Below are 26,688 nucleotides of genomic sequence, written 5' to 3'. Positions count from 1 at the left end.
CTCCTTCCTCATCTGCTGTGAGGGGATCACATCAGTGGGCTAAGCTATTTAAATTTATGTACATCCTTTATAGTTCCGCTTTCAATTCCTGTTCTAGGTTCCCCTTTCCCACTTTTGTCACAGTGGCCCTGATGTCTAGTAAAATGTTATGTCTAGCTATGTTAGGCACCTTGTAGGGCAAGTTGATAAAGATCTTTCTCCTCCTCGTTTAAATTTTTCTTCCCCTTTCTCCTCTTCTTATCTGTTCATCTATTGATGGCCTTCCCCTTAGGCCTGGAGTGTCCTGTCAGAAATATTGTGTGAATTCAGAACTGATTTATGTGTTTGGTGACACAGAATCATTTTTACAAGGGGCCTTAGAGATCATGTAGCCTTCTCCTTAGATAGAATGGATTGAACTTGATCTAAATTATAGAGGGTCAGAAACTTGATACAGCTTGAACAGGAGGGTGGTTAAAAGCACAGCTTTTGGTGCTGGGTGTGGTGGCTCACACCTGTAATCCTAGCATTTTGAGAGGCTAGGAGGATCACTTGAGGCCAGGAGCTAGAGACCAGGTTGGGCAACATAGTGAGACCCTGTCTGTACAAAAAAATAAAAAACAACTACAACAAAACCCAAAGCATATCATTTAGAGGCAAACAGGTTTGAGAACAAGTTCTGTTTCTGCCACTACCTGAGTAAGTTACTCAGAGGCAGCCCCTATTTTCATAATCAGCAAAATGGAGATAATTATATTACCTATCCCATAAGTTTGTTGTAAAAAGAGGTGGTATGTGTAAAGTGCATATTTAGCGCAGTGCATAACACTTAGTAAACAATAAATGATAAACATTATTTTTATCTTGCAGTTTCCTAATGTGCATGGCTTTAATTAACCCCTTCACTTTTTTAAAATCAGTAGGATTAAAATAATCAATACTTTAATAGTCTTGTGGCCTAGGAATTAACCTTTTTTCTTGCTTAAAATCATTATTTTCACACAAGATTCTGTACATAAAAAGAAGCATATGAAACTATTTCTATTTTTCTTTCTATGCTAAGTGTTGATAAAGTGTTGGGGGGAAATATGGTAATGAATTTACCCTTTTAGGTTTTTGGAAGTACCTTCTTCTCTTGATAACAATAGTAAATCTAACACTGTCTTTCTGATAGCTGAGTTTTAAATTTCTTGCTAGCTAATTCTAAAATCTAATTTCAATAAAAATTAACTTTAGGTTTTTCACTGTCTTGTTTATATTCCTCTGTCAGCATATTGCAGGAACTTTGTGCTTTAGAGAATTTAGACTTTTAAAACATTTTCAAAGTTTGGGTTCTAGGATCAGCCCTGCCACTAACTCACATCATACTCTTGGGCAAGTTGCCTAACCCTCTAGATCTCATTGTACTAATTTGTAAGATAAATGGATTGGATCTGCTGATCTCTGATATACCTATAATTCTGTTCACTGAGTGCCTCCTGTTTATAGGGCACTGCATTAGGAACAGTGGAAATGTGGGTACAAGTTTTGTTTTTTGCCATAACATTAATTGCCTTTGGTGAATTGGACCTAAACAACTTTACTATCTTGACTTTGAATAAGACACAGACCCATAACATATAAAGTGTTTTTAAATTAAAAAGTAATCACCTCTTCAATTGATACACTATTTATAATATTGCATAGTTGATCTATATTATAATAAAACATTGTGTTTTATGATTTTAAAGTTTGCTTGGTTGTGGGTCTATTGGAGAAGAAAGGAGAATCATAGGTAAGGAGAATACCTTGATGGTAGATCTTATTTGTCTTCATTCCTAGTGCCTTGGATGGTACTTCTTTTTATTTTTTTATGTGGTTCTGACAGGATATGGTACTTCTTAATAAAGATATTATGAATTGAAAAAATTGACCATAAATTAAAATGAATAAGGAACAAGAGATGAAAGTAAAATTACATATGTAGTGTAAATGTGTCTAATGCATTATTAATGATAGTAATTTACTACCATTTATTGAAAGCTTTAAATACCCTAAATATTACCCTAAGTACTTAATAGACATTCACTTATTTAATCCCTATTACTGTTCTGTGAGGTAGATGCTATTATTCCATTTTGTAGGCAAGAGAACTATCCTTTTTGTTTGTTTGTTTTTAGACAGGATCTTGCTCTGTCACTCAGGCTGGAGTGCAGCCATGTGATCATAGCTCACTACAGCCTTGAACCTCTGGGCTCAAGTGATCCTCCCACCTCAGCATCCCGGGTAGCTGGGACTACAGGTGTACACTACAATGCCTGGCTAATTTTTTAATCTTTTTGTAGAGATGGGATCTCGTTATGTTGCCCAGGCTGGTCTTGAACTCTTGTCCTCAAGCAATCCTCTTACCTTGGTCTCCCAAAGTGCTAGGATTACAGGCAGGAGCCATCAGACTCGGTGAGCAAGAGAGCTATCATATAGAGAGGTTAAATTATTATACTGAGCTATACTGCTTATCTGTACCATTTTGTTTTTCTGAAATTAAACTCTGATGAATTTCTAGTTCTGAAATGAATGTCGTTATCTTGCTTGTATTATCCAGGATAGGTTAGGTTTTGCTGCTATGGTAAAATTTATGAATTTCGGTCACTTAACCTAACAAAATGTATGACCCTTACTGTCATAAACTTCCAATTGGATGAGCAGGGGGCTGTGCTCCTGCTTTCACTCAGAGACTAAGTGGCTGATCAGGGTTTCCTTTTTAGCATATGCTTTCATGAACACTTAGCAGTGGAAAAAGAACATGGAAGATCTCATATAAATGCTCCAAAATGGAAATTACTTATGTCACTTCTTCTCACAATTCCTTGGCTAGAACTGGTTAAATGACTGTACCCACTCAAGGGTAGGAAGACAAAAAGTATTGGCTTTGTAGTGCCTAGATGAGAGACAGCACTAATGACTACCATACTCAGTCACTTACCCACCCACCTACCTACCTACTCAGTGCTGATCCGGTGTCTTTCATATGTCAGGCCCTGGGCTAGGTCTTGGCCAGGCAGAGATGACTATATCCTGAAGGAGTTCAAATTGTACTTGTTGACCATTCCAATTGCGTATACTCAAACTTATATCTAAACAACATGGAAAACACTGAAAATTTTATGTCTTGGCATTCATCTGACTCCAACACAGATTGCTTCAAGAAATAGCCCTGAAGTGAGGTGAATTTTTAAAATGTATTCTTGCTTCACTTGTCATCATTGTAATAGTTTACTGACCTGTTGTGTATGTACATTAAAGCACATGATAAAAAGGAACTTATTTATTGATACCATCATTCACTAATTAAAAATAATTGTTTTGCCTATCTTTATTATAATAAAAGAAACAAAATTGATATATAGGTTTTTTGTAATCTTAAGTGTGCTTTGGTTAAGTGTTGAGTAATTGTTAATTAAAAAGACTAATTCTGTATTGAAAATTTTTATTATCTGTTTAACAATATGTATGTAATGGGATAATTTATAAAAATATTTTTTTCTTTCTGGTTCACAATTTAAAAAACCCTAGGTATTGTTTATGAGAAGTGAATGAATGAACATTTATTGATTATATACTCTGAGCTCAATATTATGCTAAACTCTTTTACATATCTTTTTAATTATTATTAATATAATCACTTTTTGAAATAGATGGTTTAATTGAAGCTCATAGAGGTTAAATGTCTTAAGCTATTAAAGGACAATATTGTGAGTCACGTTTTTATCTGTTTCAGGATCTATGATCTTTTATTGACATCATGATGCCTGTGTAATCTAAGCAGTAGTAACAAAACTGATGTCTCTGTGTCCACTTATTAGTTCCTATTCAGCCTTTACAACAATCCTGTGAGGTACATATCCTCACTAGTAGATTCACTTCTAAAAGTGAAGTGAAGTTCAGAAATATCAAAGGAAGAAACGTCCAAAATATCCCATTTGTAAATATCCTGTTTTTTCAGTCCCAAAGTGTAAATAACTTGTGGTAGGTCTATAAAATGGAATGTTGTTAGCCCAAAAAATTATGGTCTTAAAGTATTCTGACAATCTGATAAAATGTTTATGCATTAATAATAAATGAAAAAAGCAAAATAGAAAATGAATGTTCAATTTGTGTCTAAATTCATTTACCTAATTTTTTATTAGGTGCCTGCTATATTCGAGGCACTGGGGAAAGAGCAGTCTAGGCATGGGGAAAAACATTCTAGGCACAGGGAATGTCTAGGCAGGGAAGGTCAAGTGCAAAAACCCTGAGGTAGGTGTGCGCCCAGTGGGAGGAACTGTAGGGAGGATGGTATGTCTGGAGAGACATGCCCAAGGGAGAGAGTAATGAGAGGAGGACAGAAAGGAGGTTCAGGGAGCCAGATAATGCGGGGACATCTGGGCCATTGAAAGGAATTTGGCCGTAAATCAGAATGAGATGAGAAGCCTTTGGAGCTTTAAGGGCAGAAGAATGACATACTCTGATTAATAAATCTTAAGAAACACTTTGGCTATTGTGTTGAGAATAGACTATGCAGGGGAAAGGAGGAAAACAGAAAGACCAGGTTGTTGCAAAAGTTCAGATTAGAGACGATGGTGGCTTGGATTACTGTGGTAGTGGTGGAGGCTGAGAAGTGCTCAGATTCTGGATATTTTTGAAGGTGTAGCTGAGAGGTATACTTGATGAATTAGATGTAGGGTGTGAGATAAAGAGTTGAAGATGACTCCAAGGTTTTTGGCCTGAGCAGTTAGAAGGTTGGAGTTGTCATTTACCAAGATGGGGAAAACTGCAGAAGGAGTAGGTTTGGGGAAGGAAGGAGAAGAGGAACTTGGTTTCAGAAATGGTATTGTATCAAGAATTTAAAAGAAAGGTGGGACAAGTAATACAAATTTGAAGCTGTCAGTATACAGATGATATGTAAAACCATGAGATTGGAAGAGAGCAACAAAGGAGTTAGTGAAGATGGTCTTTTCTTTTAAAGATTATCTTCTCAACACTGCATATTTAGAAGTCAGAGAAATGGGGAACCAGTTAAGGAGACTGAGAAGGAACAGTTGGAGGAGGAAAACCAGGAGGCTGTGATACCCTGATTACTTAATGAAGAAAGCATTTCAATAAGAGGGTAACCAATAGTGCCTAAATAAATGACTGGGAATTGGCCACTTGATTTAGCAATGTGGAGGTTATGGTGACCTTGACAGCAATTTCCTTGGAGGGTGGGTGGAGGCGAAAGCCTCACTGGAGTGGATGCAAGAGAGAATGGGAGAAGCTGAATCGAGACCACGAGCGTGGTAATCTTCTGAGGAATTTTGCTGTGAAGGGGAGCAGAAATATGGTGTGGTAGATGGAGGGGAAGAGGGTTGCCATTTTTATGATGGGAGAAATAATGGAACGTATGCTAAGGGAAATGAGCCGAGAGAGTGAAAAAGTGACAGAACAAGAGAGAGATAGAATTGCTAGTGGGATATCTTAGGCAAGAGGAAATGGGATCTAGTGAAAAACAAGAGCATGAACAGTTTGACCATAGTCAAACTGGATTAGGCACATCATATAGGCACAGATGAAGGTAAGAAGGTAGTATAGTAGTGAGAGCTTGTGTGCTGTTTTTCAGAATGCTTCTCTTTTCCCAGGAGGATAAGATGGAAGGTCATCAGCCGAGGATGAGAAAGGGAGAGAACAGAAATGCTCCTCTAGCCGAGAAGGAAAGTAAATGCACTAGGGGCATACGGTTTGATTGCAGGGCAGCTTTTGTAACTTTGTAAGGCCATTTGGTGTGGTTGTATGTTTCTCTAGCTACATTCAGTTTCTTGGGTATGGTGGTGGAGTTGGTGAATTGCACTTTTGCCAAGTGAGAACAACAAAGTGAGAGAGGCCTGGGTAGTGAGAATTGCATGCAATGGAGTGATTACAGCCCCTTGTTGCAACCCCTATTACCACCTCCCCTGACTACTAGAAGAGTAAACCAGTTGGTCCTCCTAGCTTCCTGCAGTTCCCCCTCCAGTACAGCTCCCATGGGTTGTCACATAAATCACTTCTCCTCCAGTTGAATCACTATTCTTTTCAGAAACTGCAACAACTCTTTATTGTTTGCTTTATTAAGAACAAAATCCTGTAGCATTTAAGGCCTTTCAATCTATGGTCCTAACTGCCTTTCCATTTTGCTTATCTATTCACCACATATGCCCATTCCTTTCCTGTCTGTGCGTTAATCCACATTGTTCCCTTTGCCTGGAATCTCTCTCCTATGAGCCTTACCTCTTTTATCAATCCCATTCCATTTTTTAACCCCTACCTCTAACACTGCCTCCTCCAGGAGCTGTTTTTTTCTTCTGCTTCTGCTGCTCCTGCTGCTGCGTCTTCTGCTGCTGCTTCTGCAGCTTCCTCTGCTGCTTCTGCCTCTGCCTCCTCCAGGAGCTATCCTTCTTCTCCTTTTTCTCACTTCCTCTTCCTCTTCTTTCTTTCTCTTCCTCCCTCTCCTTCCTCCATCCCTCCTCCTTCTCCTTCTTCTTCCTCTTTTTTATTTTGTTGGTTTTTTTTGAGACAGAGTCTTGCTCTGTCACCCAGGCTGGAGTGCAGTGCTGTGATCATAGCTTACTGCAGACTTGGCCTCAAACTCCTGGGCTCAGGTGAACTTCCTGCCTCAGGCTCTTGAGTAGCTGAGACTAAAGTCATGTGCCACCATGCCTAGCTATTTTTTTAAAAAAAAGAAATGGGGTCTTGCTATGTTGCCCAGGCTGGTCTTGAACTTCGGGCCTCAAGTGATCTTTCCACCTTTACCTCACAAAGTGTTGGGATTACAGGTGGGAGCCACTGCACCCAGCCCATTTTTAAATCTCCTGGACAGTGTGTGATTGGTCAAATCTTTTTTTGTATTTTTATGGCACATGTCTTATTCTAGCCTTGTGTTATATATAATCTTTTATACTCCTCTCTTATTCTACATTTAAAGCAGGAATCTTGTCTTGTAAACATCCATACTCCTCCATAGCACATGTGACATTTTTTTTCCTAGAGTATTGTTTTCACAAATCTGATGAATCTCTATCTTTCCCCCTCCTTCTCTCCCATTTTTCTACACACTGAGGTAAGGAAGGTGTGTGTATATGGAGGAGGGGAAGGGTAAGGAAACTTGGATCCTAGCTGTCTCACATCCTTTGGAGAGCACAATAGAATGTCAGATAAAGACAGACCTACCTGTTTTAATTTTCTTATTTTGGTGGTCTGGAAGCTGTGGCTAGAAGTTTGTGCTTTTCCTTCTACCAACATATCTACAGAGAAAGGATTAAGGGAGGGAATGCTGCATTTCTTCTTTTTTTTTTTTTTTGTGTATGGGCGAGGGCTGGGATGGAGAATGAACACAACAAAAAGAATGTCTCCTTCCACGCTACTTCTGTGGTAATTGTGTACCACCTGTATTTATTATTAGAGTGTTTATGATTTCGGTTTTTTATGATTTCGGTTTTAAGCTTTTTATGATTTCGGTTTTTCATTTGCAAATGGAAGCCAGTTAACTGTGTATATTTGTAAATCCTTACTTTCTATGGCATACATGTTAGTTCAGGTTGCCCTGTGGTGCTGCGGCTGGAGAGAAGCAGCAACTGTGTCTCTCTTAAGCCCACGATGCTGTCTTTCCTGCTGCTCATATTGTACAGGTTGCCCACACAGGTTAGGAGAAAACAAATTTGTTAAAGTCAGATTTCTTTAGAAGCTTTCTCTGAGCAGCCCTGCAATTTGGTTGTATGATATGTATGGGCAGAAAGGTGCGATACTTTTTCTCACCTATCATAAGGGTCGTGGTCAATGCTCCTATAATAAAATACAGGTTAACAAGCAAAAAGCATAACAAGTGTATTTAAGCACAGTTTTATGTGACATGGGAGTCTTCAGAAATGAAGACCCAAAAAACTCAGGGGAAACTCTTCATTTTTAGGCTTACGTTTGATGAAGAATGGACAGTCCTGTAGAAATGTGATGGAACAAAAAGGGAATGATCCTAGTGGTAATAGTCTGAATGGGGAAACTCAGCAAGGTCTGTCTGTTCTGATTCTTCTTGGTCTCTCTGTGTGGCATTCTTTCCTCCTGGATATAGTGTCAGACCCCTTTTGGAATGAAGGTCTTAAGATCAGCTATGAGACAAAGTAGGTCAGAGAATTTCTTTCTAGCCAGTTCCTACACAGAAAGGAAGGGGAAGGTTAGATTTAATATTTCTAGGCTTCATGGCTGGCTTTTGGGAAGAAGGGTCCTGGTTTCTATGACCTGCCTTGGGAGAGAGAGAGGAGCACGAGAGAGAAAGACAGAAGAGGTCAGAAAGAGACTTTGCTTCTGAGACTCTTCCAGTGTTCTTCAGTTCAAAGTACTCCCGAGGAACAATACTTTGATAACAATAAGTATCACTCTATGATAGTTGACATAATATCAATACTTTGGGGTATTGTTTTCTGAGTCTCAACAGATAACAATGAAGTATCACTCTATGATAGTTGATATAATATCTAACAGTTACACAGTAAAACAGCACAGTCATACATTCATTTAAAAATATTTGTTGAACTCTTCCTTTGTGCCATACTCCGAGTTAATAGCTAGGGATAAATGGAAAGCAAACATAGGCCTCATGCAGCTTACAGTTTAGTGAGAAAGAAGATAGTCACAAGTAATTATAGGTGTGATTTATGCTTTAAGGAAGTATGAGATGTCTATAACGGGGTCCTAAGTCTGGAGTATTAGGGAATCCTATTGATGGCAATGATGTTAAAGGAGAGACCAGAAAGATGATTAGGGGTGAACTAGAAGAAGGGAGATGATAAAGATTTCTGTCAAGGTAGAAGGTATATCACGTACAAGATCCTAAGGTAGGAAGGACCAGGCTGTGTTGGAGGAACTGAAAAGAGGTCAGTAAGACTGAGATGGGGGGGATCAAAGATGATGACCTTGGAGGTGGGCTTCCAACACTGTGAGGTCAGTATTGTCATTATTTCCATTTACATACACACGGTGTGGATATTCCTTCTCTGTAGCTTTCATTGACTTTAAGAGCATAGCTTGGTGTTGAGATGGTGTGGGACAGAACACAGTTGATCAGAGTATGGTTGTTTTGTATTCATCTTGTGACGGCACTGAATAAATGCATATTTATATTTTACCCTGTAGGGAGTTACTACAATTTTATAGAGGAAAAAGGGCTCAGAGACTGAAGTGATTTATGTATGATTGCACAACTGATAAGTGATAGAGCCAGGATTTAAACCTGGCTCTGTCAACATCACAGCCCTTGTACCATGTTGCCTCTATATTTCAGAAATAGACAGAAGGTTTTACAATTCATGGCTTATATTTAATTCATGTAGTTCAACCAAGCGTGGTGGTTCACACCTATAATTCCAGCACTTTGAGAAGCTGAGGTAGGAGGATCACTTGAGACCAGGCGTTTGAGGCTAGCATGAGCAAGAAAGCAAGACCCTGTCTTTTAAAAAAATGGAAAAATTAGTCAGGCATGGTGGTGTGCACCTGTGGTCTCAGCTACTTGGGAGGCTGAGGCAGGAGGATCACTTGAGCCTAGGAGGTCAAGGCTGCAGTGAGGTATGATTGCACCACTGTACTCCAGCATGGGCGACAGAACAAGACCCTGTCAAAAAATTTAAGAATTAAAAAAATTCAGGTAGTTCATGGCTGATTTAGAGATATTAACCCATATTAGACAGTAATAAAGTTGAAGAATAAGCAGAATTTTAATTCTCCTAACACCAGGTTGGGTAATTTTGGACAGCAAAAATATAATGGAGATTTCAATTATACAGAACTTTCTTCTGACTTTGACTTTGTGTTACAGAAAGAAGAGCTTTAAATTAATGGGAACTATGTTAGCATCATAAGGGGACTATGAAAACTTCTAAAATAACACTATGAGTTATTTTGGATAGCTCTATAAATTCATTGAGTGAAGGATGTTAAGAGACCTCCATTGACTATCACAAAAAGGTCCTATCCAAGGGAATGAAGGAGGATACATCTTTGGTGAGGCAGGAGTGAAGTCACTACTATAGAACTCTGTCTCCTGAAGATTGGTGCTCAGTCCATGAGCAAATTATCCATTTTAAGCTTTCCCAACAGCTTGTGTATAAAATTTGGCTTGGAATAAGTTATAGAGTTTGTGTAAAAGTCTCTAATCCATGCTGCATGTACCAGTCACTGCCATGTATTCATCTTTCACTCTTGGAAGAGTGGAAGGTCCTTGCATGTCCCTCTCTTGCATTCTGCTTTTGAAAGTCTACCAGCTCTTAGACTAGGGAGTCAAATCTAGTTAACTGTACCTAAGTATTTTGTTTTCTTTAAAAGCCTGGAGACTGGTCTTATTTTTAACATGTTGTTTAGAATAAAAATACATTCTTCTATTTAATAAAGTGTATAATTTAAAAGGATATTAGACTGAAAATTTAAGCTAGTCTCCTTAACCACATTTATGAGAAGCCTGGCTGTTTGGACCATGATTGTAGTTGTATTATTCTGCCATCTAAGGGGAAATAAATAGTCCCTTGAGATGTGGATTTATAATCTTCAGCATATGGAACAATGAAAGTGATGTCACAGATTATTTAAAAAATAAAATATCCAAAGCACTCATGTTGTATTTCTGCAATATGTACCATTCCTCATAGCTCAGTTATTTATACAATGAGGAATGTATATTAAATATATATTACACATGTCACAGCATTGGTGACTATAACTGAACAGAAAGGAAAAAGAAAAACATGTCATATACCAGGCCACATCATATTTGGTGTATAAGAGGTTCTTACTGTCACCAAGACACTACCCTGTTTCTGTTATCTGTTCCAAGATAGCTGCCATTAAAAAAGTAATTTCACTTTGTAAGTCTTGGTTTCTTAAGTGACCACTCAGAACAAATTGCTGAAGTTTTATATCATATTTTTTCTTTCACATGACAATATTGAGCACTGATGACATACATTGTTTGAGCTGGGAGGTGTGTGCTAGTAATACCTTGCAAAATATATTAGTAATAAATCAAGCCCTTACTTCCTGCAGGCCTTTGCTGCTAGGCACTTGCACATATGTGTTATCCAACTAAATCATTACAAGACTCCTCTGGTAGGTGTTATTTTTTTCATTCTGCATTTGAGAAAACAAGCCCAAAGCCATGAATTTGGTTAAGTAGCTAATAAATGGCCAAGATGGCACTGAAAGTCAGGTCTGTCTGCAAATTCCCTTCTCTTTCCACTACATCAGAACATTTGTGGTCTTCAGAAGGAGGGAAAAAAGAATTTTAAAAGGTGCCTTGGTACAGATTAATTTTTATTAGTGCAAAAGTATGTGTGTTTATGTGTTTAAGACTTGACACAACTGGATTTTTTGTAGTTGTTGTTGAGACAGGGTCTCACTCCCAGGTGGGAGTGCAGTGGTGTGATCATGGCTCAGTGCAGCCTCAACATTCCGGGCTCAATTGATTCTCCCATCTCAGCTTCCTGAGCAGCTTGACTACAGGTATGACCATCATGCCTGGCTAATTTTTGTATTTTTTTGTAGAGATGGGGTTTCTACAGGTTGCCCAGGTTGGTCTTGAATTCCTGGGGTCAAGTGATCCTCCTACCTCAGCTTCCCAAAGTTCTGGGATTACAGGCCTGAGCCACCGTGCCCAGCACAAATGACATTTTTGATAAGTTTTCCTGATGGCATATGACCAGCATGTTTGGCCAGCATCATTGTGATTGAATAATCTAATTTAAACCAGGAACTACAACCCAAACAATGGCTGTGATTCAGCAGATAGGAAAGTAAGGAAGTACTTGTTATCATTTGTCAGTGAATTTATATTTTTATGCAGCTTGAACTGTGGGTCATGCTGCAGACACGGTCCTTTAAAACTGTCGGAAATCTCTGCCTCTTCCTGAGCACTGATGGCCTCTTCCTTTGAGGGAGCAGCTCATACAACAGTTTTGGAAAGCAGCGGTGATGACTCCCTTCTCCTTGGCGTTGAGTGGTTCCTTCCTCTTGAACAATTGGCTGTAGATGACAGTGACCAGTGCAGACAAAAACAGGCTGTTGGTTTGCCTTTTTATGTAGTCTGATTTCTAAAAAAACAACAGCCCTTTGAAAGAGATGGGAATTTATACTTACCAATCACCTTTCTGTGATTTCATTAAGCAACCTTGGGTCACACTCATCTGTGCATCTGAGAGGCCTGCAGCAGCACCAAGTCTCATCTTTGCTTACACACATCTAACAAGTGCAGTCAACACTAATTGATGTTGTGAATTTATTTTTACATGCTTTATTTTTAAATTCCAAACTGACTGACCTCTGCCTCCCAGGATATCTTGAATGCCCATCCCTTGCTTAGCTAGTGTAGGCTTAGACAATGCAAATATATTTTAGGATCAACCTTTAAAAACATAATCAGAGAAATAAATCTGCCAGAAAAACTCTAATATTTATTATTTATTGTTATTTATTATTGACACTGTGTGCCAGACATTACACATTCGTCATCTCATTATTTTGTACACAGTATATTGGGTTGTGGCTTACATAGTGCTGCTGTCTGTCAGCTTGGAATGGTTTGTCTTCCTCCTTTCTCTCCCTAGCAAACTGCTGTTCATCTTTCACTGCTCAGGTCTTGTATCATCTTCTCTTGTTATGAACTGCTTTGCCTCCCTCCCATGGGCTGGGTAACTGACTACTATCCTCTTTGTGCCTCTTATTGCACTTTATAGCTACTTCGATGCTGCTACTCTGGATCGCATTGCTTTATTTATATGTTGGTATCCTCTTGGACTGTGAGCAGCCTGAGTGCTGGGACTACATCCATCAGTGTATCTCAGTGTGTGCCTTCATCAGCTCTTCAGAAAAATAACTGGCTCAAGTTGAAGTTATTCTTCTACCATTAGTACTTGGTTTTGTCAACAGTCTGCCAGTATTGTACTACCAATATGGCATAGACACTGGCCAGTGGGAACAGAAGCTAGTCATGGAGTTGAGGCCTTTTGAAGTTCCATGGTTCTTTAGGTCTGGAGATCTAAAAAGGGGTCTGGGGCAGTAGGGCAGTGTGTGTGTGTGTGTGTGGGACAGGTAGTTTTTCTCCAACTCATATGGAAATATTTCAGTATTTTAAGAACTGGCTCAATATCAGCTTTGGTCCTCCCAGGTAGTGAGTGCCTACAGAATGGGATTCTGCCTGTACTGCTTAGTGTCCCTAGTATGGATATCTCAGTGCAACTCAGGTGTCCAAAACAGGTTTAACTTCTACAGCAAATGTTAATGTTATTACATAACACTTCTTTTTAAAACTTCTCTGAATTTTTCACATTACTGTTAATGGTACTACAGTTGACCCTGGAACAACATGGGTTTGTACTGCACATGTCCACTTATACACATTTTTTTTCAGTACATCTCTTCTGTCTCCCCTTTCACCTCCTCCACTTCTTCTGCCTCTGCCACCCCTGAGACAGCAAGACCAACCCCTCCTCTTTCTCCTCCTCCTGTTCAGCCTTCTCAAAGTGAAGATGAGGGTAAAGACCTTTGTGATGATCCGCTTTCACTTAATGAATAATAAATATATTTTCTCTTCCTTAAGATTTACTTAATAACATTTTTACCTAGTTTATTTTATTGTAGGAGTACAGAATGTAATACATATACAAAATATGTGTTAATTGACTTTATGTTATCAGTAAGGCTTCTGGTTAATAGTATGTTCTATTAAATTTTTCGGAGTCAAAGATTATAGGCAGATTTTTGACTGTTTGTGGGTTGCGGAGGGTGGGTCGGTGCCCCTAATCACCCTTTTGTTCAAGGGTCAGTTGCACTCTCCTGTTCACATGGGATAGAAAACTTTGGAATTTTCTGGTTCTCTCACCTTCACATCCAAACCAAAATCCAGTCAATCACCAAGACCTTTCCAAGATTCCATCCTAGTTTCTGCCCCTTCTTTGCTTTCCCAGGGTTAGCAGTTTGTACCATATAATTCCAGGCTAACTTATTATAATACCCTCTTCAGTCCCTCTGTTCTTTTAGCTTCAGCCCAGGCCAGCTGGCACCATGTTTTTTTTTCTCCTCTCCTTTTGTCCAATCCAGGCTTTACAGGGCCCTGCTTAAACCCCACATCTTCAGAGAAACCTTCCCCCGCTGACTCAGCCCAGCAGGGGCTGTCCTTCCCCCAGGTGCCCTAGTCCTTACTCTCTGTAGCATTTGGATGTTACCTGTGCTCTACTTTGTGAGGCTGCCTGAACTGTAATTACATCTTCAGATGACACTGAACAGGTGGTTGTCCCTCAAGTAGAGAGCACACACGGCCATTAAGTGAGAATTAATACACTCACCGGGGCATAATGGTTCAGGTCACTTAGATTTTTAAGATTTCTGAATAGAAATAATTTCAAATTCTGTAACTTGGTTGCTGAATAGCATGAAATTTTGTTAAAGAAAAATACTATGACCCACTAAATGAATTCCTAACCTACAAATGGATCACAACCTCCATTTTATAAAACCCCGATCTAGACCACAAAGGCCTTAAAAAGAAGAATGTTTCTCTCATAATGGAAAGGTAAGACCTGGAAGCAAAAGCTTTTACTATGAGTATAAAGTGTTGCAAGAGAGGCATAAAGCATGCAAGTCTAGAGGAGGGAAAATTGCATGGTGAAAATGACTTCCTATTGTAGGAAGATGATTCTGTTTGTGGGAGAAGGGACTTGGCAGTGGCTTAGCAGTTTATAGGTTTTCCCTTGAAAATTAAGTCATTCCTTGCAGAGGACTTTTTTTTTTTTGCCTCCATAAGGGCAGATGGGAAAAACACACATTTCCTCCTCTCTAGTTTTCCTTAGGCTTTTATTTATTCACCATTTTGTTTTCCTTCTCAATATTTTTGCTCTTTCATAATAGCAGGGCTTGTTGAGCTTTTCTGATTTGGACTGTGTTTCTAAACACTAAAATGAGCAAAGTGAGGAGGTTCCAAGATGGCCGAATAGGAACAGCTCCAGTCTACAGCTCCCAGCGTGAATGATGGAGAAGATGGGTGATTTCTGCATTTCCAACTGAGGTACTGGGTTCATTCACTGGAGCTTGTCAGACAGTGGGTGCAGCCCATGGAGCAGGGCGGGCCATTGCCTCACCTGGGAAGTGCAAGGGGTCAGGGAATTCCCTTTCCTAGCCAAGGGAAGCCATGACAGACGGTACCTGGAAAATCGGGACACTCCCACCCTAATACTGTGCTTTTCCAATGGTCTTAGCAAATGGCACACCAGGAGATTATATCCCGTGCCTGGCTCGGAGGGTCCCACACCCACAGAGCCTCACTCCCTGCTAACACAGCAGTCTGAGATCGAACTGCAAGGCGGCAACGAGCCTGGGGGAGGGGCGTCCCCCATTGCTGAGGCTTGAGTAGGTAAACAAAGTGGCCGGGAAGTTCGAACTGGGTGGAGCCCACCGCAGCTCAAGGAGGCCTGCCTGCCTCTGTAGACTCCACCTCTAGGGGCAGGGCATAGCTGAACAAAAGGCAGCAGAAACTTCTGCAGACCTAAATGTTCCTTGTCTGACAGCTTTGAAGAGAGCAGTGGTTCTCCCAGCCCGGAGTTTGAGATCTGAGAACGGACAGACTGCCCCCTTAAGTGGGTCCCTGATTCCTGAGTAGCCTAACTGGGAGACACTTACCAGTAGGGGTTGACTGACATCTCATACAACCAGGTGCCCCTCTGAGACGAAGCTTCCAGAGGAAGGATCAGGCAGCAACATTTGCCGTTCTGCAATATTTGCTGTTCTGCAGCCTCCACTGGTGATACCCAGGCAAACAGGGTCTGGAATGGACCTCCAGCAAACTCCAACAGACCTGCAGCTGAGGATCCCGACTGTTAGAAGGAAAACTAACAAACAGAAAGGACATCTACACCAAAACCCCATCTGTACGTTACCATCATCAAAGACCAAAGGTAGATAAAACCACAAAGATGGGGAGAAACCAGAGCAGAAAAGCTGAAAATTCTAAAAATCAGAGCGCCTCTTCTCCTTCAAAGGAATGCAGCTCCTCACCAGCAATGGAACAAAGTTGGATGGAGAATGACTTTGACGAGTTGAGAGAAGAAGGCTTCAGATGATTGGCAATAACAAACTTCTCCGAGCTAAAGGAGGATGTTCGAACCCATTGCAAAGAAGCTAACAACCAGGAAAAAAGATTAAACGAATGGCTAACTAGAATAAACAGCATAGAGAAGACCTTAAATGACATGATGGAGCTGAAAACCGTGGCACGAGAACTACGTGATGCATGCACAAGCTTCAGCAGCTGATTCAATCAAGTGGAAGAAAGGGTATCAGTGATTGAAGATCAAATGAATGAAATGAAGTGAGAAGAGAAGTTTAGAGAAAAAAGAGCAAAAAGAAACAAACAAAGCCTCCAAGAAATATGGGACTATGTGAAAAGACCAAATCTACGTCTGATTGGTGTACCTGAAAGTGACGGGGAGAATGGAACGAAGTTGGAAAACACTCTTCAGGATATTATCCAGGAGAACTTCCCAAACCTAGCAAGGCAGGCCAACATTCAAATTCAGGAAATACAGAGAACACCACAAAGATACTCCTCAAGAAGAGCAACTCCAAGACACATAATTGTCAGATTCACCAAAGTTGAAATGAAGGAAAAAATATTAAGGGCAACCAGAGAGAAAGGTTGGGTAACCCACAAAGGGAAGCCCATCAGACTAACAGCAGATCTCTTGGCAGAAACTCTACAGGAGTGGGGGCCAATACTCAACCTTCTTAAGAATTTTCAACCCAGAATTTCATATCCAGCCAAACTAAGCTTCGTAAGTGAAGGAGAAATAAAATCCTTTATAGACAAGCAAATGCTGAGAGATTTTGTCACCACCGGGCCTGCCCTACAAGAGTTCCTGAAGGAAGCACTAAACATGGAAAGGAACAACTGGTACCAGCCACTGTGAAAACATGCTGAATTATAAAGACCATCAATGCTAGGAAGAAACTGCATCAACTAATGAGCAAAATAACCAGCTAACATCATAATGACAATGGGGAAGAAGCAAAGGTGGAAACCCCTGATAAACCCATCAGATCTCATGAGACTTATTCACTATCATGAGAATAGCATGGGAATGACCCCCATGATTCAATTACCTCCCCATGGGTCCCTCCCACAACATGTGGGGATTCTGGGAGATACAATTCAAGTTGAGATTTCGGTGGGGACACAGCCAAACCATATCATACCACGCCTGGCCCCACCAAATTTCATGTCCTCACATTTCAAAACCAATCATGCCTTCCTAGCAATCCCCCAAAGTCTTAACTCATTTCAGCATTAACCCAAAAGTCCACAGTCCAAAGTCTCACCTGAGACAAGGCAAGTCCCTTCTGCTCATGAGCCTACAAAATCAAAAGCAAGTTAGTTACTTCCTAGATACAATGTGGGTACAGGTATTGGGTAAATACAGCCATTCCAAATGGGAGAAATTGGCCAAAACAAAGGGGTTACAGGCCCCATGCAAGTCCGAAATCCAGTGGGCAGTCAAATTTTAAAGCTCCAAAATGATCTCCTTTGACTCCAGGTCTCACATCCAGGTCACACTGATGCAAGAGGTGGGTTCCCATGGTCTTGGGCAGCTCCACCCCTGTGGCTTTGCAGGGTACAGCCTCCCTCTCAGTTGCTATCACTGGCTGGCATTGAGTGTCTGTGGCTTTTCCAGGCTCACGGTACAAGCTGTCAGTGGGTCTACCATTCTGGGGTCTGGAGGATGGTGGCCCTCTTCTCACAGCTCCACTAGGCATTGCCCCAGTAGAGACTCTGTGTGGGGGCTCTGACTCCACATTCCCTTCTACACTGTCCTAGCAGAGGTTTTCCATGAGGGCTCCACCCCTGCAGCAAACTTTTTCCTGGGCATCCAGGCATCTCCATGCATCTTCTGAAATCTAGGCAGAGGATCCCAAACCTCAATTCTTGACTTCTGTGCACCTGCAGGCTCAACACCATGTGGAAGCTGCTAAGGCTTAGGGCTCCCACCCTCTGAAGTCACAGCCTAAGCTCTATGTTGGCCCCTTTAAGCCGTGGCTGGAGTGGCTGGGACACAGGGCACCCAGTCCCTAGGCTGCACACAGCATGGGGACCCTGGGCTCAGCCCACGAAACCACTTTTTCCTCCTGGGTTCCAGGCCTGTGATGGGAGGGGCTGCCGTGTGGTCTCTGACATGGCCTGGAGACGTTTTCCCCATGGTCTTGGGGATTAACATTAGGCTCCTTGCTGCTTATGCAAATTTCTGCAGCTGGCTTGAATTTCTCCTCAGGAAATAGGTTTTTCTTTTCTACTGCATCGTCAGGCTACAAATTTTCTGAACTTTTATGCTGTTTCCCTTTTAAAATGGAATGCTTTTAACAGCACCCAAGTCACATTTTGAATGCTTTGCTGCTTAGAAATTTCTTCTGCCAGATACCCTAAATCATCTCTTGCAAGTTCAAAGCTCCACAAATCTCTAGGGCGGGGCAAAATGCCACCAGTCTCTTTACTAAAACATAACAAGAGTCACCTTTGCTTCAGTTCCTCATCTCCATCTGAGACCACCTCAGCCTGGACCTTGTTGTTCATATCACTATCAGCATTTTTGTCAAAGCCATTCAACAAGTCTCTAGGAGGTTCCAAACTTTCCCACATTTTCCTGTCTTATTCTCAGCCCTCCAGACTGTTCCAACCTCTGCCTGTTACCCAGTTCCAAAGTTGCTTCCACATTTTCGGGTATCCTTTCAGCAATGCCCCACTCTATTGGTACCAATTTACTGTATTAGTTCATTTTCATGCAGCTGATAAAGACATACCCGGGACTGGGAAGAAAAAGAGGTTTAATTTGACTTACAGTTCCACAGGGCTGGGGAGGCCTCAGAATCATGGCAGGAGTTGAAAGGCGCTTCTTACATGGTGGTGGCAAGAGAAAATGAGGAAGAAGCGAAAGCGGAAAACCCTGATAAACCTATCAGATCTTGTGAGACTTATTCACTATCATGAGACTTGCACAGGAAAGACTCGCCCCCATGATTCAATAACCTCCCCCGGGTCCCTCCCACAACACGTGGGAGTTCTGGGAGATACAATTCAAGTTGAGATTTGGGTGGGGACACAGCAAAACCATATAACGTGCCAAATGTAAAAAAACACATATGGTTGTAATGTACTTTTGTGTGTGTTTTGTTTAATACCACAATATAAAGTTATTGATGGTTATCAGTCATTGGGAGTATTTTTTGAGCCTTTGCTGTGGTCAGGGACTTGTACACACACCACTTTGAATGCTTGCAACCTTGTAAGGAAGTTATTAGTTTTCCCTTTTATAGATGAAGCAACTGAGGTACTGAGATATGAAAGAGTTCTCTGGAAATCACGTAGCTAGAAAGTGTCACAATCAGCATTTCAACATGGGACTTTCAGGTTATAGAGCTGGGCTCTTTTGACTGTGCTGAGCCAACCTTCAAAACAGTGACAGCACAGTGTGGTGGTGACTGTTCTGGAAGCTGTCATAGGATCAGAGAAGGAGCGTTCTCCTTTGGGCCTGGGGTTGTCCTAGAAAACTTTGTAGAGGGGACAGCACTTGAATGAACATTTTGAGGATGAGGTAGTAATTTTTTTTTTGTAATGATGCAAGAGAGGAATGCATTCCAGGCAGGAGGAAATCCATGTAGAGAAGCCTGGAGACTTGAGAAAGTGTATGTCCAGAGCATTTCTGGAATATGAAGTGGGAGAGGGCCATGTGGTAGAAGATGAGGCTGGAAAAGAGGTGAGCAGGGTGCCAGGACAGACATTATCAGCTTCTCTTGAGTTTGCCTTCGCTACGGCCTTGTGTACCACTGGTTAGATGGGGTGTGCCTCCTCTTTGCTGCCATAACAATCACCGTGTTCTCACCCACATTCATAATGTGCATTCCTTATATAGAAATAATTTCTTTGCTTGCTTGTCTTCTCTGGTAGACTGTGGCCTCTTTCAGAGCAAAAAATAAGGCTTTTTATCCTTGTATCCAGTATAGCCAGGCGCACAGAGTAAGTACTCAGGAAATGGTGGAACGATGAAAGAGCCTTGTCTTTGCCGAGGAGGCTCAGTATTAATTATAGTCACCTATGTGTTTACAGTGAGGAGGCTCAGTATTAATTATAGTCACCTGTGTGTTTACAGTGAGGAGGCTCAGTATTAATTATAGTCACCTATGTGTTTACAGCTTTTCTACCTTTCAAGGTTGAATTGGATTTTAACTGAGTAATTGTAGGATCTGTTCACATTTCCTGAGGCTAACACACCTCTGATAGAAAGAAAACAGTCTTACTGGTAGCCCCACAGGCCTAAAGCAGAGTTAACTGGTGTAGTCTAAGTTCGGGTGAGGTCACTTGGTCTTCAGGTGTCACATCACACTTCTCACTTCTTCCAGTTCAACTCAGGAGTCATTGATGTAGCAAGGCTTGTGCACATTGTGTTTTGCACTTTGTGGGTACAGAGATTAGCCAGAAAGGGAGAGGCAGTAGGGCATGGTGGGGAAAACACAGCCTCTCTACTCCATAGGGTTCCTCTGAAGAACAATTGAGATTATTTACATATAGTCCTAGTTCAGCCCTTACACTATTCACAGGGGCAGGAAGAAATAACACACATGGTGTGTTCAATAGATTCTAACTTTTTTTATACGGGTTTTTTTTGTTTTGTTTTTTTTTTTACAGTTTTACAGTTTATAACAGTATGGTGGTTATAAGACATGTATGTATAAATAACCACTCTGCAAGGCTACATTTGAAAAGATTATAATATAGCTAAAATACCATGAAAGCACAAAGAAGGCAGGAATGCTTCATGAAATGAGGGGCGTTGAATAGAACCCCCAGGACATTTCACAGGGTAGACGGCTGTGTGGATTAAAAGCTTAACTATTGCCTGCTCCAGGACTTCTTTTCTGACCACCCTATTAAATGTCCATCTGCCTCTTTTATTCTCTATCAGAATAAAACCTGTACAACTAGTTTCCTTTTTTTTTTTTGAGACAGGGTCTCACTTTGTTGCCCAGGCTGGAGTCCAGTGGTGTGATCATGGCTCAGGTGATCCTCCCACTTCATCCTCCTGAGTGGCTGGTACTGCAGGTGCATGCCATTATGCCATGCTAATTTTTGTATTTTTTGAAGAGACGGGGTTTTGCCATGTTGCCCAGGCTGGTCTCGAACTCTTTGGCTCAAGTGATCTGCCAGCCTTGGCCTCCCAAAGTCCTGGGATCACAGGTGTGAGCCACCGCACCCAGGTAAAACTTGTACAATTAGTTTCTAAGTTCTTATTTGTGTATTTGCTTGTTTGTTTTTTGTTTCTTGTTGTCTATCACCAGACTATAAGCCCTGTGTGGGCAGTGACCATATCTAGCTTGTTCACAGTTGTTACTCTAGTACTTATCCCATGGTAGGCACTCAAGAAATACGTACACATCCCACTAGCTCTGGGAAGTTGTTGATTATCTGGTGTTGTGGTGGCAAAACCACCTGAAAGTAATCAAAGGAAGCCACTTGGTTACATTTGAACTTGCTGTTATTGTTCTGAGCTTTTTGGTTTCTGCTGAGGATATCCTTTTCCCTTCCTTTATCTTTTTTACAGTGCCATTATCATTTAGACCGGATGAATGTGCAAAACAATGAGTAGTCTGTAGAGTGTATCTTTAAGATAATGATAAAAAGTCCCTGGAGGACATTTTATAGTGAAATCAGGACTGCAAATTTGATGTTGGAGTTTCCAGGGAGGAAAAAACTTAGACATTACTTTCCTCAGCTGCTTCCTTTGGTGGATGCTATTCATGTGGGGATTTTGTAAAGTTTAATTTTCCAGAGTGCTTTAACATCATGTATTTTTCAGTGTGATAAAAAAATTTATTTTAAAGCAGTCTCTGAAAAGAGGTTGTGGGTTTTCTGTTTCAGTGGTTCTCATGGTATCATTCACAGAAGATTCTCCATGGAAGAAGAGTTGTATTTTAGCATTATGTTGTAATACTATGTTTGTATGTGCTTTTTCTTTTTTAAACATGTAGTTTATTAATTCATCAGAGGTAACCAGTGAAGATTGTGGCTGCTGATGTCTTTTATCTCACCAGGGTGGAAAAGGACCTAAACATTTGAGAACAATTAGTTTATTACCTTCTATCAATTTCTTTAATAGGTTTTGGAGAAAATGGTAGCAATAGAATATGCTTTATTGACTTCTATTAAATGCTGGGGGGAGCCTGATGGCCTTGGAACTCTTTTGCCAATTTAGTGGGGCATTTAGTGTTTACAATGCCCACAGTCAGGGCCAGTGCAGAATCTGTTATAAATGGGCTATAGTGGTGACTACAACTGTTCAAAAGATTTCCTTTTGTTGATTGTTGTTAAACGAATACTGCTGATGTCATATATTGAGTCCTTCTTCATTGAGATCTTTCTGGGGTGTATTATGACTTTGGAGATTAAACATTGTCATATATGTTAAATATGTAGCAATTTAAGAGAGACATACCTTGGCTTGAAGCCTGGCTTGTTCTCATAATCATGTGCCATGTGAACCTTTCAATAGCCTTCTACTTATTCTTCTCACTTTCTTTTTTTTTTTTTAAAAAAAAAAAAAACAGATCAGAATAAGTTTTAAAACTCTTGAAGGCTTCCTATTGCCCTTAAATTAAGTTCAGACTCCCTATCATAGCCCACTTAGCGCTAAGCCTCATCCAGTACCATTCTATCTCTTGTTCATCACTGGTCTTATCTCTGTTTCTACATTAAGCTCTTTCTGGCCTCTGGCTCTCTGTATTTTCTGTTTCTTCTTTCTAGAGTTCTTTCTTTGTCTGGCTCCTTCAGGCTTCGGTTTCGTTGCCACCTCCATAGAGAGGCCTTCTGTATTAGTTTCTTAGGGCTGCAGACTATCACAGACTAGGAGGCTTAAAACAATAGAAGTTTATCCTCTCACTTCCAGAGGCCAGAAGTCCAAAGTCAGGGTGTCAGCAGGATTGGTTACTTCTTGGGGACTCCGAGGGAGAGCCTGGTCTGGGCTCCGGGGAAGAGTCTGGTCTGTATCCCTCGCTAAGCTTCTGCTGGCTGTTGGCAGTCCTTGGCATTCTTTTGCTGGAAGCTGCTTGACTACAGTCTGCTTCCATTGTCACATGGCCATCTTGCTTTTGTGCATCTGTGTCTTAACATGGCATTCTTCTCTCTGTGCCTCTTTGTCTCTTCTTTTCTTATAAGAACACCAGTCATATTGGATTAAGGGCCCACCCCTCTCCAGCATGTCCTCATCTTAACTAATGACACCTGCAATGATCCTATTTCTAAATAAAGTCACATTCTGAGGTTCTAGGAAGGACATAAATTTTGGGGGGATGCTATTCAACCCAGTATACCTACATAACTTTCAATTTAAAGTAGGCTGTGTTATTGGAGCTATACAGTAGTCCTCCCTTCTTCAGGGGGGATACGTTTCAAGACCCCCAGTAGATGCCAGAGATGTCGGTTAGTACTGAACCCTATATATAGTATGTTTTTTCCTATGCATACATACCTATGATAAGGTTTTATTTATAAATTAGGCACAATAAGAGATTAACAACAATAATGAATAATAAGCAACTATGACACATTATGTGAACGTGTAGTCTCTTTCTCTCTCTCAAAATATCTTGTTGTACTGTACTCACCTATTTTCTGACCGTGGTTGACCATGGGTAACTGAAACTGCAGAAAGCAAAACCATGGATAAGGTCTATAAACATACTCATCGGTTATTTATTCCTGGCCAGCGATGAGCAAGGCACTTTATTAGACCACGTTACATATTGTACTCAGCTCTGGGCACACCATCTGTAAGAGGGAATGTTAATCCAGTGTGAGCAGGGTTAGGAGGGCTTTAGAATATAGTGTTATATGGGAAATAGTAAGAACTGGGGTTGCTCAGTTGGAGAACAGAAGATTTATGAGATCATCACAGCTCTTTGCAGGAGGAGGGGTAGTATGCAAGATTGGATTGTGAGTTACATAGATCACAGGTCTGAACTCCTGTTTGTGAGAAATGTGGTTTTTGCCTTTTTTGGAGGTTGAGGGGTCTTTGTCCTTTTACATTATACCACCAGATACCAGCCTCTATCTCTCAGAAGATGTGATGTAGTTGTAACAGTGGTATCAGGAGAACATTTTGCATGTATAGAAGAAATATTCAGAACAGGCCAGGTGCGATGGCTTACGCTTGTAATCCTAGCACTTTGGGAGGGCAAGGCGGGTGGATCACTTAAGTTCGGGAGTTCGAGACCAGCCTGGGCAACATGGCAAAACCCCATCTCTACTAAAAATACAAAACGTAGCAGGGCATGGTGGGGCACGCCCATAGTCCCAGCTACTCAGAGGCTGAGGCAGGAGAATTGCTTGAACCCAGGAGACGAAGGTTGCACGAGCCAAGATCATGCCACTGCACTCCAGCCTGGGCGACAGAGTCAGATTCTGTTTCAAAAAAAAAAAAAAAGAGAAACATTTAGAACAATAGATTATAAAGGAAGAAAATCAGTAACACATCATCTTATGTTTAACAAAACAGAAGAATATAAACTTTCAAGGCCTTGATGATATGCAGCCTTACATTATTTTTATGATATTATTATTGAAATGCTTATATATCATATATATGAGTTCTGGCAAGATTATTTACTCCTTAAAATAGAATAAACACAGCATAGTTTAGATTACCTTGCAAATCAGCAAACAGATTATGGCAGCATTTGTCTGTGGTGGACAGGACCTCATAGCTCTGGGTATATTCAGGCTGCATGAAGATAAGAATGACCTTAATTCTCTTGCCCCCTGTCCTCTCACAACCCCTTTATGACATTCTCATCCTAGTTTTATCCAACCGTTGAACTTCTCTGCTCCTGCTCTTGGGTTGTAAATATCTGCTAAGCAAGCCCATATATAGGCAGATTATTGTGCCTACCAATTCAGTCTCCAACCTCAGGAGCTTTATGGAGACCTAGGCATCAGTTTTTTCTTCCATGCTGAACTTTTACCTCTGTCTTTAAATCATTGCCATCCCGGGCTCTCTTTTACTATCTCTTTTAATAGATTACCTTGTCCCTTTACTTCATTGACTGAAAACTAAGGTGTTATATGAGAGGCATTTTAACTAGAACCCTTTTAGTTTCCTCACTCGCTAATTAGAAAGATAACTCTTGCATCCATCTGTTTCCCAGTGGAGAAGGGGTTCCCAAGTCAGATCCTTCTGTTGCTGCTATTGACCCCATTCCCTCCTTCCTTCCCAGGATCTCGCTGCATCACATATCCCTCACTTACCTAGAGTCTCAGCTATTCCCTCCAATTACTTTTTGTCCTAGGGTATTATACCTCTCTCCTGTTTCTTCCTTCTTAAAACTCTGTTGTTGGAAACACATATTTTACACATTGATCAAATCAATATTTTGCAGCACATGTGTGTTCACCAAACACTAGTATGCTGCTGAACGAGCTGCTATGTTGTACATTTTACAGAAAGCTGTTTCTCAGGTAAAGTTATTGTGTCCTGGCTGACAGCCATGACTTTAAAGTCCTTTCCAGTCTTAAAAACTTTGACTTATAACCTTGTCACCAAGATCAATTATGTTTTAGGTAATATGCTTTGGTAAAATGCTGATTGGTCCTTCTCCTGCACCACCTGCAATGTTGGCCTTCTGTCCATATTATTTGTAGTTATATATAATTGTTTCTCCACCCAGCAGAAGGCATGCATTTCCTGCTTCCTCAGCAGTCCAAAATGTTATGTGTTGCCCTTAGATTTAAGGCTTGGGTTCTCCCTTAGGCATGTGATTTGTCACTGGGCAAAAGGCACATCCAACTACAGTGTTGTGCAACTCTTCCAAAGCTGGGAACAGACCCACCCAATAAATGAACCTGCACAAACTTGACCTTCTTGGGAACTATGCTTTCCATTCTCATTTTTGTTTTTATACCAACTGCAGAGCCACGATGCATGCATGCATTCATTTACTCTATATATATTCATTGGTCTTCTACTACATGCCAGGCCTTATTCCAGTCACTGTGTACTCAGAAGTGGACAAAACAGAAAAAAGTCCCTGCTGGTTGAGTCTATTTCCAGTGGATGTTTTTTTTTTCATTCACTGTTGGTTTAGAGGAACAATCTTGGATTTCAGCTAGGTTTCTCTCCCTTTCTCCCTCTCTTCCTTCTTTCCTTCCTCCTTTCCCTTCCCTTCCTTCCCTTTCTTCTGTCTCTCTATACCACTTTCTTTCCTTCCTTCCTTCCTTCTTTCTTTTCTTCTTTTCTTCTTCCTTTTTTTTTTGAGATGGAGTCTCGCTCTGTTGCCCAGGCTGGAGTGCAGTGGCATGATCATAGTTCACTGTAACGTCGAACTTCTGGGCTCAAGGGATCCTCTGATCTCAGCGTCCTGAGTAGCTAGGACTATAGGCATGTACCACCACACCCAGCTAATGTTTTTATTTTTTGTAGAGACCGGGTCCTGCTATGTTGCCCAGGCTGGTCTTGAACTACTGGGCTCATGTGATCCTACCACCTTGGCCTCCTGAAGTGTTGGAATTACAGGTGTGAGCCAGTGCACCTGGCCTAGGTTTTTCTTTTTCCTTATTTATTTATTTATTTATTTTTTGAGACAGAGTCTTGCTCTGTCACCCAGGTGGGAATGCAGTGGTGT

General features: G+C 40.9%; 1 protein-coding gene across 4 annotated transcripts in view; it reads left to right on the top strand.

The window, feature by feature from the left end:
• PRCP (prolylcarboxypeptidase) overlaps positions 1-26,688 on the top strand; it is a 75,254-nt gene that overhangs the window by 5,862 nt on the left and 42,704 nt on the right. Inside the window, exon 1 of one of the 4 annotated variants that reach the window (XM_063671263.1) lies at positions 15,024-15,043. The exons of the other annotated variants lie outside the window; for them this stretch is intronic. The gene's annotated coding sequence lies outside the window, so the exon portion shown is untranslated. Of the gene's footprint in view, positions 1-15,023; positions 15,044-26,688 lie in introns of those variants that run through there. 4 annotated transcript variants of the gene reach the window in all.

This window comes from Pongo pygmaeus, chromosome 9 (genome assembly GCF_028885625.2).
Source record: "Pongo pygmaeus isolate AG05252 chromosome 9, NHGRI_mPonPyg2-v2.0_pri, whole genome shotgun sequence".
NCBI classification, from domain to species: Eukaryota; Metazoa; Chordata; class Mammalia; order Primates; family Hominidae; genus Pongo; species Pongo pygmaeus.
Note: the sequence above shows the minus strand (reverse complement) of the source record. Positions and strands in the feature narration are given on the sequence as shown.